Source organism: Mchenga conophoros, linkage group LG11 (assembly GCF_057382185.1).
Source record: "Mchenga conophoros isolate Kocher_MC1m ecotype Shallow Benthic linkage group LG11, M_conophoros_male_GT1.1, whole genome shotgun sequence".
NCBI classification, from domain to species: domain Eukaryota; kingdom Metazoa; phylum Chordata; class Actinopteri; order Cichliformes; family Cichlidae; genus Mchenga; species Mchenga conophoros.
The window spans coordinates 8,801,395-8,815,827 of NC_140536.1; the positions used below are offsets into that span (position 1 = coordinate 8,801,395).

The 14,433-nt window shown below is 37.8% G+C and overlaps 1 long non-coding RNA gene across 1 annotated transcript; it reads right to left on the reverse strand.

Moving 5' to 3' along the window:
* Window positions 1-6,331: 6,331 nt before the first annotated feature.
* On the reverse strand, window positions 6,332-8,161 carry LOC146563582 (uncharacterized). Its single transcript, XR_014894259.1, has 2 exons — window positions 7,182-8,161; window positions 6,332-6,589 (listed from the first exon to the last, which is right to left on the reverse strand). It is a non-coding gene; the product is annotated as an uncharacterized LOC146563582 (long non-coding RNA).
* Between the last annotated feature and the right edge of the window lie 6,272 nt (window positions 8,162-14,433).

The window sequence follows — 14,433 nt, forward strand, 5'->3', positions numbered from 1 at the left end:
TTCTGTTTGAGGTGAGTGCTGTTTGTCAGTGTTCCTCGAAGTGACTTGGCCGGTATCCTACAACTATTTAAGCGCTCAAGAGGTTGATTTGCATAACTGTTACATACCAAATAAACTAGAATGGATGGGTGGTGCTATTGTGCTGAACTCACTTTCACTGAAGTCAAACGTGGATTTTTTTTAATGGTCATTTACAGACTAAAATTGTGGGATGTTAACTTTTTCAACTTTTAACTACATAAAAAAAATCAATAAAATATTAGACTCACTGGTCTGAAGCAATTGTTGACCGATCTAAAAAATGTTTATGCCCAAAATGCTGACTTTAAGTAATTTGATCACATGATGATTTTCTGTGTAAATTTGGTACATAAGTACATTAGATTTAATGTAATTGATCAAATGAAATGTATTTGAATCTTATATGTTCATTTTATACCAAACAGTTTCTTTAGTTCTTACACTTTAATTAAAAATTATTGCCTCGAGTCTATGAGGGCCAAAAATCGTTGTTTTATTTTATTTTATTTTATTTTATTTTATTTTATTTTATTTTATTTTATTTTATTTTGTTTTGTTTTGTTTTATTTTATTTTATTTTACATTTCTTTATTATTATTATTATTTTTAATTTTCCTTAAAGGAACCCTGAGGAGAGAGATCTATACTAGAAGTTTATTTATTTTTAGGGTGAAGTTGTCAGTAAACTCCTGCAAGCCTGGTTGTTTAATAAGCAGCATCTATAAAGTGCATGGATTCACTGAACAGAGACAGATAGATGCTAATTAGTGCTAAGGGAGGCACAAATCTTAAAGTATAGGCTTTAACAAAAATCAAAGTTTTAAGACTGATCTGGAGAAAAAAATCTGGAGTTTCTGTCTCCCAAACCCAAAACTGGGAGTTGGTTTAGTGCATGTGTGTGCATGTTTGGGGCGATCATGGCTCAAGAGTTGGGAATTCGCCTTGTAATCGGAAGGTTGCCGGTTCGAGCCCCGGCTTGGACAGTCCTGGTCGTTGTGTCCTTGGGCAAGACACTTCACCCGTTGCCTACTGGTGGTGGTCAGAGGGCCTGGTGGCGCCAGTGTCCGGCAGCCTTGCCTCTGTCAGTGCATCCCAGGGCGGCTGTGGCTACAATGTAGCTTGCCATCACCCATGGGTGGATGACCAGATATGTAAAGCGCTTTGGGGTCTTTAGGAACTAGTAAAGCGCTATATAAATACAGGCCATTTACCATTTGTGTGTGTAGGAGGGGGTCTTCATGAATTTTATATAGTGAAGCCATTCAAACAAACAGCCTTCAGGTTTATTTAGGTCATTAGAACAGCCCATTCTAACAGCTTAAGGCTGGAAGGACTTCAGTGTATAAAATTCATGAAGACCCCCTGCTACACACACACACACACACACACACCTCAGTCATAGCATTTCTAGCTGCCAATAATAATAACAGTTATCTCTTGAGTTTGTTTCAGTTCTAAAAGCTAATGGGAGGTCTCAGGTATTTAGCCTTTAATGGGACAGTTGTCTTTAGAAATTGTCGTCTTGAGAGTCGTTGACCCACCCTGTCATCACTAGGGGTCACAAAGCCAGTCAAAAGGTGGGGTAGCATGAACCCAGGTGTGAATTATCCATGAGACGATTCACCACCCTGCCATCACTAAAGTCAATTCAATGTGTGAATGGGGGTTATGAAACACATAGAAAGAGATGTCAGAATTGTTTTATAGGTGGCTGGTATTTGGTGTTGTATACTATTAGCTTCAATTAGTTCAAGTGGATATATAGTTAGGTCCATAATTCCTAAGACAAAGACAAAATTTATTTTTGCCTCTGCCCACCATCACAGAGGATTTTAAATCAGCTGTTGAACATGTGATCGAAGTGCAGATTTTCAGCTTTGATTCAACGGATTTTATTGAGAAGCAGTTTCATGGAAGCAGCCATATTAATGAAAAGTGATGAATTTGTATTTTATAGAATTTCACTGTAAGTTTAAATATGAAGCCCAAAGTGATGCCATTCAAGGTGAAGGAGGCTAAAAAAAGGCTAAAAATCCTGAATAAAACTACCATAGAGACAGCAAAAACTTTAGGAGTGGTCAAAATTACAAAAAAAGAAGGCATGACCTGGTCATCTCAAAAACACCAAATGGCCGAAAGCTCACAAATGACAAACTAAAATGGATAATGACAGAATGATTTCCAACATCTAATCGAGTTGAGAGCTCAAGGAGGTTGAATTTATTTGTTGAATTTAAACGAAGTATTACAGCAAAGTGCAAATCACTGGTTACACTTAAGAACAAGAAGGTTTTGCAGGTAAACATCAGAACATATCAGAAAAACATATTTGAAGACATTAAATCAAGACTAACTTGAGAAGAATGAAGTACGCAGAAAGAATCAAGTCATTATCCAAAGGATACCACATCATTTGGCAAACATGGTGGATGCAATTTTAACAATGTTGTTGATAGAAGTAGCAGGATGAAATGTGACGTGTACAAGGTAATAGTCGCTGATCATACTCTGTCAAATGCAACAAAAATGACCAGATAGAGCTTCACAGTGGAAATATCTAATAACCCAAAGCATACTGCAAAAGCAACACAAGAGGGGTTTTGTTAGGGAATGAAATTGAATATTCATGAATGGCTAAATCTTTGATTTGATCTCAACTCAACAGAACATGTTTTTCAGTTATTAAATAGAAATCTGAGTGCAGATAAACAAGCATCAACTGAAGTTAAAGGCTTAGCAGAATATCTCAAGGTAGGAAACAGTATTTGATGTCCATGAGTTCTAAACGTCAGGCAGTCACTGATTGCAAAGGATTTTCATTCAAGTGATAAAACAATATTTACATTTATATTGATGTTAGTTTGTCCAAATATGTTTGAGCCTCTGAGAATAAAGGACTATGAATAAAAATGACTAAAGACTTAAATCCAAAGTCCTGAACTAATTTTTCTTACTTAACCTGTTCAATTAAAGCAGAAAATCAGTACTTCAACTACATTTTAACTGTTTTATACAGAAGCATACAGAGGCAAAACTACAAACATTGTCACTTTGTCTAACAAATTATGAACTGTAGATGGACTCTTTTACTCCTTTCTCAAACCACCTACCTTCTCTGTCCATGTGTCCCTTCTCCTTTAACCCATAGCCTATCAACTGGGGTCGGTGCAAACCCCACAAGTATATTTTTTTGTCATAAACTTCAAGGAGCTTTTTAAAATTCCAATTTAAATGTCTTTGTTCCTAATCATGTCACAATATTGTTTTCTAGTTCTGCTTTGATTAGTACTAGCATTAATCAAAAAAGAAAAAAAAAATCAGGTTCCATCCATGTAGCATTGATAAATTGAACTATTTATTCAGTTGAAGTTTACTATGGGTCCTAAAAGAAGGCACTGAAAGTATATTTAAAGGGCTGTGGTAGTTGGGGAGAGTCCTCTGAAGTGATGACCAATAAGGGGGATGTCTAGACCTGTTGTATTATGAATGGTCAAGGTGGTGAAATGGGAACATGGGTGAAAAGTACTGGGTGGAGGTTGGGAGTCTTTTGGCCCTTTAGTCTGTTCACTAGATGTGAATTGTTGCTTGTGGAGTGGGGATTTAGGCTTGCCTGCTTGAGACCTTTCCAGACATGAGCGGAAGTCGTTTCCCGAGAACTGGTGTCACTCCTTTGAGCAGGCCTAAAGATAACGACAGGATTAAACTGGACTGGCTGTACTTTGAAACTCCCTGTGTGTCCCCACTTCACAACACTTTCTCCGTTCCCAGTCTCTGCCTAACCAGCTTAGCTGTGAACCAGTGCTTATTAATATTATAACTGATCCTTGTGTGTCATGGTATAGAGCTTTCCAAACAGAATCTGATATATGATGTCATACCATGACTCTTCGTAGCATTTCTGAAAACCTCTCAGTCAGTGCACTCTGTGCATTGCAGTTCAACCTCCCAGTTTCTGTCTGAGTGTGTTACTGGGTCTTAAGCTCAGGACCACCACAAAGTAATAGCTTCATTAGAAGTTAAATACCCTGGATCAGTTTTCAGAACTGAAGAAGTCTTTTGGATATGGGATGAAGCATCTTCAAGAACCAGCTGCCTTCAGTTAAAGCATTCAAGACTCTTAAGATGACTATTTTATCAACAGTGTTAGTTGGCCTATAAGGCCTCAATTGTACTCCATTGTAGGCACGGACACAGACAGCAGGAGATCCAGGAACCCTGTAGTCATTTCTGTTATGCTTCCTTGAAGTCCCTTTGAAGTAACCTGCCTGGGGCGCATGCATAGTTTGTTAATTTTAATGTAGATATGTCATGCAGACCCGAATGAGTCTGCATGAGAGCCAGGGGCCCAGAAAATATAATTCCAGCTTTACTGAGAACCTGCACTGACACACAGTCACCTTGAGAGATTTTTTTCAAAGAAATAAAAATTCCTATCCCCTGAAATGCAGATACTTGCTTCAAAAACAAAATCTAAACATACATAGAAAATACATCTAAAATGAATTAAATTAAAAACACCAGGCAACAGGTTGAGTATGGAACGCCAGGACTGCCATAATGAATTAATTAAATACACCATTAAATAATTAATTAAATGTGGCAATAATTAATTAAAATTGGAATTAATTAATTAAATAAATAGTTATGACACATGTAATTAATTAATTATTGACACATTTAATTAATTATTTATGTATTTCACATTTTAATTAATTATTGACACATTTAATTAATTAATTATTGACACATTTAATTAATTATTTATGTATTTCACATTTTAATTAATTATTGACACATTTCATTAATTATTGACACATTTAATTAATTATTTAATGATATATTTATTTATTTCATTTTGGCAGTCTTGGCGCCTGGCTCTCATCATGAAATAATTTTATCTGTCAGCCTCACCCATCAAACTCAGGGGGCGGGGTTAACGCTGATCGAGTCAAAACCATTGCTTTGGCCTGGTGGCCATTGTTTCTAGCACACAACAACCGGCATGTGGAAGCTAACAGAACTGAGCTTTGAAAAACCCTGTTTGTGTGTTACCAAATACCGTTTTAATATTTTTTTAGCCGAGAATGTAGTGGTTTAATCTTCATGTGTCTGGTCGGTTTGTCAAGATACAGCCTCTTTGCAAAAGTGTTTCGATGATTTCGGAGATGTCTGCCCAGTCTCACGGCAAAGCGTGGGATAGACCCGCTCGCCTCGCAAGCAATCCCACCGACAAAGCGCAGGCCCCAGTACACAGCTGTAGTAACCCCCGGTGACTTCTTTTACTGAGGTTATATTTATCGGTGTTTTATTTCCTGATGTTCTTATGTGTCCTACGTGTTTCAGTCGCCAATTCTGAATTATAACTAACATTAAAAACATGTTTAAGGAGGAGAGAGAGCAAATAAATCTGTTTAACATCTGATCTTTGGGTTTTTGTTCAGTAATCAGCGTGACCTGTGTATAAACACATAAAAGAGATAACGTTGGTGTTTCCGTCATGTAGTAACTGCTGGCTTTAACTGTACAAAGGTTGTTCGACACTATGAAACACATACAGACTTCATGATGTTCGGCTAATATTTTTATTGTGAATATTAATCATGCTGACCTCGCTCTGTACACCACGCAGCGAGGTCAGCATATCCACGATATCCTCAGCTCCATGAGTTAACACAAAGTTTCCCAGCTGACTATCTAACTGCCAACTATTCCAGAGACGTGAAAATATACAGCATAAAGAAAAGTGTAAGAGACTCAGCAGCAGATTAGAATAACAGTTATACATTTAATAAATCACCAAATGAATCCAAGAAACGAGCAAACCTGTTCCGACAATTTGAATTTGTATTCCCTCAGCTGCAGACTCGCTGCTGTTTAAATGTTTGAAAAGGAAGATTAGATATAAAAAACGTCAAACATAGACTCAGTCTGCCTTCACATTTGATATGAGGCCAGCACGTATAGTGGCCTCAGCAGGCTATTACACAGCAAATCCAGCATGTCCAAATTAACATTGTCAGATTTGATTTCAACACTATTAAAGTGTCTATATGGGTCCACACCAGAGAGTGTTAATTTAACTCTTTTTGGAGAGTTGGTACGTTAACTCTGATTTAGTGTTAAACACCAAATCTGTCTGGAGTTGATAATTTAACACTTAGTGTTAAGAGTTTATATATTAACTCTCAAAGAGTATTTTAGTTTAACTACTTAAGAGTTATCTTCTAATTCATTGTAAAAAGCGGGAATTTTACTGTTCTGAACTTCTAGAAATTTCTTTTGGAAATAAACATTTACTAAAAAGATGCAATGGTTTTTGAAAAACATTTATTCTGAACTGTGCACCACAATTTCAAAACATTTTCTGAAAGATGTAACAGTGTACATGTTCTCACTTTCATTAGAATTTTGTTTATCAAAAGGTCTGACATAGGTGAGCTGGTAAATGCAAATAACAGCATTCTCATCACTTATTTCTTCAATACAATATGCATGTCCTTCATTCATCCCTTTGTGGAACTTCAACGCACTTCTGCTCTCCCCCATATTCCATCTTCACAAGCATATCCTGTGCGGGGATTGAATAAAAATTGGTTGACACTAATTAATGGCACAAATAATCCAGTAAACAATTGCAGCACAGCAAAAAAAAAAAAAGGAATCCTCTTTGAGTCATTACTTGTGTAAAGTATTTTCCCAAAAGACAAAGACACAGGAAACAGGTAATACTGAACCAAATGTAAAACCTCAACCTTTTTCAGTTTTACCTAAACCGTGTGCACAAAACTCTGGAGGGATCTAAATGCTAACGTAGAACCCAGTCAGGACGTCTGCTACTGCTGTTTGCTCATTTTTTGATTTTTTTTTATGGGCGATCGTTTTCAGGCTTCAAGTAGCACCATTATACCAACATTTCACATTCTAGACATTGTTTTAGGTGTATTTGACCAAAAGTTTGACTGAAAATTCACATGCAAGCTTTTTTCATGGCTGTGGTATTTGCCCGCAAACAATACCTTTCAGCTAGCTAAAACAGAATATTATGCTATCACCGAGCAACATGGCTAATGCCTTTCACACAGCTTTGTCTCAACTCCAAAGAGCCACAGAAGTAAAAGCTCATGATAATAATTGAAACAATCTTTGAAAAAATGACTTACCAAGCATGGCAAACAACTCAAATATGTAGAGCAAAATGTTCTGAAACGGCTTCACTTCAGCTTCGATTGGAGCCGTGCTGGGGGCGGAGTCTGTGAATTTACTCTATTGGTGTCATAGCCCCTCTAGGAGTTCAGAGTTAAGAGGTCAAGAGTTAATGTTTCCATTGTAACACCTCCAGATTTGACAGAGAAACACTCATTTTTAACACTCGATTTTAACTACTATCATTTTACACCTCAGAGTTACATTAAAAGAATGTGACTCTGCTTAGAGTAAAATTAACTCTACTTTTGCAAGAAGACTACTAACACCAAAACATTTAACACTTTTGAATTTGCTGAAATACACGTGCTATATCATAAACTATGATATAAACAGGGAGGTCCTATTAACATGTTTAGTTTTAAAGGACACCTTCCTGCCTTTAGTCTCATTCATGAGCAGTATTAGTTTTCTTCTAACATCCAGAAGTCTGCACAATGTGTTTCATAGTTTGTAACAAGCCTTTGACAGGTAAACATAACATGACCGAAAAAGCAAAAAAAAAGCAAAAAAAAAAAGAGAGAGAGTGTTGACATAAGAAGAGAAAATTCTCTCAATTATGGAGACAGACAAATGGTTCATTTATGTTTGATGTGTGTTTATTCCTCCCTAAATATCGTCGGTGAAGTTCGCCATGCATGTCAGATTTTCCTGCGCATTTTTATACCTCTGCCAACAGAGAGAGAAAAAAAATCACATTCTAACAGACAGCTGGTGCTTAGAATACAGTTGAATAACTATTAAAAAACAGATGATATTTAGATGATAGTTCAGTCTAACACATGTGCCAGTGAACCATTAAACGTCTGTGAAACTATGCAGTTATGAAACGTAACTTTAACCTCAGCCAAACCGATTTGCTCAGTTGTAAATAAAACAGCGAAGTAAACGTGACCCGACAGACAGAACCTGAGTGAATGAAGTCCAGCATTTAACCACTGAGAGCTAAAACTCAGCTGAGGTTTGAAAGCTGTGTGCTGGTGATTGGACATCAGCCGCTGATAAAGCTGTTCGCCTATAAAGTGCTCTGTAAGGAAACGAGCTCCAGCAGCTCTGCGCTCGGGGAAAACACTATATTTACTTATCTTGTGCAGAAAAATGCGCTGACATTGCGTTATATCGAGCACCGGCTGCCCAGTTAAACTGTGACTATCACCAGGTAACTAGGCGTGTTTCTTGAATTAGCAGCAGGTGTTAAACAGCTGACAGATGAGGAGGAGGATGCATGCAGGTAAACTGAGGGTCTGTTGAGCTGATCGCTGGTTTCGTGAGAAAAATGTCAGCTCGTTCTTTATGTTACAGAAGCACAGAGACACAAGACCAGGCGGAAAGAGACGATCGTTCGGTGAAAATGAGAATCTGCGAATGCAACATGTGGAACACGGAGAGTGGAATATGTAAACAAACCGGTTAATGTACCCCCTCGGTGCACTCTGCATGCTAACTGTTAGCAGAGCTAGTGAAATCTCTGAAAACATCTGAGCACTTTTGCAAACATGTTCTATGTTGACAACCTGACCAGACATACGTCGCGACATTCGCGGCTAAAACACTGTTAAAAGTGTAGCTGGTGACAGAAAAACGGGGTATTTTAAAACTACACCACCACCATTGCTGCCTGTGATTTGATCTGCATTCTGGGATAACTGGCTGCCCCAAGTCTACACAAGCAATCGATTTTCTAGGATCGACCTGTTTTGACTTACTTTGCACGGCAACCAATCAAATGTTAGAGAAGCTGCATGGGCAGCGTTAACCCCCGCCCCCTGAGTTTGATGGGTGAGGCTGACAGATAAAATTATTTCATGACGAGAGCCAGGCGTCAGGACTGCCAAAATGAAATAAATAAATATATCATTAAATAATTAATTAAATGTGTCAATAATTAATTAAATGTGTCAATAATTAATTAAAATGTGAAATACATAAATAATTAATTAAATGTGTCAATAATTAATTAATTACATGTGTCATAACTATTTATTTAATTAATTAATTCCAATTTTAATTAATTATTGACACATTTAATTAATTATTTAATGGTGTATTTAATTAATTCATTATGGCAGTCCTGGCGTTCCATAGTTGAGCGTCTTGCATTTGAAAAACAAATATACCAACCACTCTTGGAGCAAAAGCTGTGGAACAATGCTATGTTACTATGAATCCCAACTCAGAATGAGTTCATTTTTGTTTGACTTGTTGTTTCATGTTGTGAAAATGTATTTTTAGCTAGGCAACATGAAGAGGGCCACCCAGAGTGTTGTTTCCATTCCTAACATGAAGCTTGATCAGTGTCTGCTCAAGCCTTGTGAAGACGAGCTGATCAGTGGGCTGATGATCACACAGCTTCTAATCCAGAGAAAAATTCAAGAAGAGAGTATGAACAGAGAAGTGTGATGAGAAGTGCTTACTCGAACTTATTCTTGCTGATGTATGTTGGTCGTTATAAAAGTTCAGTAGGATTACAGAAAACACATTATTTATTTATTTTTTAATTTCAACATATGTGGATGATGCATGTATCATTTTGGTGTTTTCGGACACACTGCTTGATTTAATTGAATCACTTGTTCAGCCTTGCACATGCATGATCCACAACAAAGTCAGCTACATCGACTCTGCTTCAATCAGTTACACAGCTGTGTTACTGATTCTTAGTGATCTTCATTCCATCTTATTATTATTCCTTCTCCTCATCTTTCTTCAGATGTCCCTCTTTACTATTTGTGCTGTTATCCAGACAAAATGTTTGATTGGTAGGTAAAATCATGCTTTTACATATGGTAATGTGGAAGGAAAGGCCTGTAATTCTTGCAGTTTTGCTAAAACTGTAGGCATGGGCCAGCAGCGTTTTTAGTTTATAGAGTCACTGCATAATTTGAGCTTCATGTGCTAAGTTCATGTCACAGTCAGGTGGAAGCTGACTGTGTGGAGTGAGGAGGAGGACCCAAATGCAGACACGCAAAAACTAAACTTGACTCTAACAGAAAATGCGCTATTTATTATGGCTGATTAAGCAGTAGAAAAATAAAAGGGCAAAATCAATTTGAAGCAAAACAATAACCTAAACTGGGGAAAACCAGAAATATAACATGAAACATCCTAAACATGAAAAAACCTTAAATGTGACAACTTGACTACATGAAGACCCGGAAGCATGGCATGACATAGCAGACGACCGGACAAGGAATGAATGAAACTCACAGACTAAATGCACACAGGAGGCGATCAGGGGAAGTGAAAACAAATGGTGAAACAGCTGATGCAAATGAACATGACATCACAGGGGAAGCAAAACTAAACGAGGGAACACGGGAACATGGATAAACAAGATAGGCAGGAGACATGGAATGAACATAAGGGGAACATGGGAGTAGAAAAAGGGACATATGCACATAAACACAGAGAGGGAAACAGGACAGAGACACAAGGAGAACCTAAATGGACAAGGAGATTACGCAAGACAAACGGGGAAGACTGAATGAAACACAAGGAGGGAAACATGTAAACAACAGGAGATGACGGGAGGAAGACAAAGACATCACTGAAACACACGAAGTGCGAGGGAGACTTAAACACAGAGGACACTGCACTATAAACAACATAGTGGGGAGATGAGAGGAACCTAGATAGAAAAAACAGAACTCAAACAGAACCAACTGAAGTTGAAACTATACAAACACAAACTTTGTAATACAAAGGCATGAAACTCAACATGCTGGGTCAAAAGACCCAGCCCATGACAGTTCAATTACTGTGCATGTATAGTAAAAAACAACCAAACACATTTTTAGAGTTTGACACAAGAATTGCATATAAGAGCTGTAAAAGCTTTTCTCTTTTTCTTAAAGGAAAAAAAATGGGACAGTCTGCATAGATTAAAAAATATGTAACAAATTTATTCTTGGAGCCTCCAAAACAGACCAGTGCTGACTCCACCCCTGAGTGATAATCAGCCAGCATCTTTGGCAAAATATTTTAACCTCAAGAGGGTGCTAAAAGTTAAAAAGCCAGAGAGCCATACATATGAAAACAATAGCAAAACTTCGACAATTTTCTCTGAAATTATCAAAGAAAACAATTTGGGGGAAAAGACAAAAAAGGGAATTCTAAATTCACAGTAAATCAAACTAGAACATATTTCAACTGTTACAATGTTGAAAAGTAGACTTTTTTCCTAAAATATGGTGTATAACAAACTAATCATAAAACAATCTTTAGACTTTGAAAAACAGACCAAAAAATGTCATAAACTTTCCTTTTCCACATGAATCACAAATGGCAGAAAATCCACCACCCGAGTCAATCTTGGTGGTTTATTGTTTTTTCTTCATCATTTTGATGTAATGCAGTGACTATTTTCAAATCACTGAAGAAATGTTTGCATTTGTTTTTATATTAAATTAAATATATATATATATATATATATATTACAGAGAGAGTATGAAGTGCTAAAATTGAGATTTTTGTTTATTTTCTATGTATATACCAGCAAAAAAAAAAAAAAAACTACTAACAAATGTGAAACAAAATACTTAGAATATGCATATAAAGGTTATATTAATGCCGAAAAATATTTTAGTGAAGGTCTTGGTTATTCCAGCAATTTAAATACAAATATATGTACAATGTTTCTGACTATAGTGGCAAATTATGTGCAAAAAAGAAGATAAACTCAAGCAAGAAGTGTGCTTCAACACTTCAGTTTGTTTCTCTTTGTGACCATGTGAGGGCAGTGTGGTATTTTGTTTAAAAGAAGAGTCACTGGCCTGTTCTACAACACTGAGCCACATTTGAAATTTCTTGCCTTGCTTCCTTTATCTTCATTCTCACATATTACTTCCTGAATTATCCCCCTCAAATCTTACCCACCCATTTATTGTTTTCAATTTTTTATGCAACCACAGACTGGTACCCCCCCCCCCCCCCCCCCCCCCCCCGAACCACCCTTAATCAAATCAGATCAGGGTTGTTTTAAAAAACAGCCCGCTTTATAAGATGTGTGTGTCGGTGTGTGTGTGCCTCATGGGAGTTTGTCTCATTTGGGTTCATTTTTCTTCACTCCTGCCTTTAGTGGGTTGAACTCACTCACCCAGATACCATGAAAAGAGTCAATTATTACTGTGAGTATACCCGAGAGAGAGAGAGATAGGCAAGGCAAGGGTGAGAGCAACAAATCTGCTGCGTGGCGGTTGTGTTTTGTATTGATTAGCATTGTTTTGACAATTGACTGGAATTCAATTCTCTCTTTGTTTTTCTTTGTTTTTCTTTGTTTTTCTTTCGCTGACCTCTGCCCCACTCCATATTCTCCCATTAACCCATGCAGGCAATGAATTGTATCTTTAACACTGACTTTTCTCTGACACTCACAGGTCATTTATCTTTTCCTTTCCCTCCCGTATTTCTCACACTCCTCACTTAGTATAACTTTATCCAACTGAAAACTATTGATTTTTCCCCCTGCCAGTGTGTCATCTGGGCTCTTCAAACATTGACTGATACTCTGCTGTGATAACAGGAACCCAAACTGGGACTCTTCAGACACACTTTGCCACCTTTTCCCGTTATATGGCTCTCTCAGAAGCATTGCCATTTTGTGGAAGTATTGGAAATGAGACCACTTGACCTCGAAATGTGATTCTTTTTCAGGAACAGCTTCTCCCTGAATGCATCTGGCCGTATCAATGAAGCCCACACGCATACGCCACATGCAGCCTGCCTTGCCTTTAAAAACATATTGATTTCTCTCTTTCACAGGGAGCTTAATGCGATCGATCGTCCAGGCTCTTTCAAGATCAGTGCCAGTATAAGGATCTCTTCTTATAACACACATGCTGGCTCTTTCCCTTCAGCTAATGATTGTCCTTGGCCTGAGGGAAGAGTTTGTCTGCATTAAGACAGAAAACTGTTTCTCTGGGCATCCATCCCCCTCCTCCTCCTCTCTCTGGTCCCCAGTAATGCGGATGAGTATGGAACTTTTAATTTCCTCTTTAACAAAAGGTATGCCAGATGCAGCACACACATGCTTTGACCTTTATCAATCCTCACCACACCCCACTCCTTCTCCCCACCTGTCAGTGGATCGATACCTCTTTGTATTTGCAATGCATTACACCCTTTCCCTCTTTTTAGATTAAAAAAAGTTGGTCTTTCTCAAGTTCCCGTCTTGCAGGCAGGTTTGATTTTAAATGAATGTTAACAATTTCACCATTAAAATCAACTGGAAATTAAATAAATAAACAAATAAATATATTATACACCCGTACTGCTTCCATAGGAATTAAGACTTTAAGTAGCAGCCAGATGGTGCTAATCAAATGTTTTTTGATTAACTGATCATTGGGAAGTGTGAGCACTTCAGGCATGCCTTAACACAATGCCACAATCTCACCAGGGGTGGATGTCACAGCCCAAAGGTCAGACCGTACCAAACCCCCAAAACAACCACATGCTACATCTCAGACTCTGGAGGCCTCAGCTAGCATGTTAAATGCTAAAATTCATAACAGTAAAATTAGAAAAAGACTGAACAAGCACAACTTCTTTGGAAAGACTACCAGGAGAAACCCTCTTTGAAAAAATACATAGCAACACAGTTTAAATCTGCAAAGCTGCATCTGAACAAACCACACAACTTCTGGAACAATGTTTTTTGGACAGGAGAGCAAAGAGGAGATGGTAATGCACGGTGTCATGTTTGGTGAAAGCCAAACACAGCACATCAACACAAACACCTCACACCAGCTGTCAAGCATGGTGATGGGGAGCCGATGATTTGGCAATGGATTCTCTGTATACCAAAAGTATTCTGGAGTCAAACGTGAGGCCGTCTGTCAGACGGCTTAAGTTAAGCAAAAGCTCTATCATGCAACAGGAAAATGATCCCAAATACAGAAGCAACAGAATGGCTGAAAATAAGAATCAGGGTGGTGCAATGGCCCAAACTCCAGACCTCAAACTGACTGAAAGGCTGTGGCAGAATCTTAAGTGATTAAGTGAGCTGTGCTTAAACAAATGCCTGCAAACCTGAATGAAGCAATGCTGTAAAGAAGAGTGAGTCAAAATCCTTCCACAATGACGTGAGAGACTGATAAAAACTCATAAAGAAAATTATAACTTCAAGTTACTGCTGCTAAAAGTGATTCTCAGCTTCTCGATCCTGGAGTGTACTTTGTTTTTCTCAGGACAATGGTATAAGGTCAACTG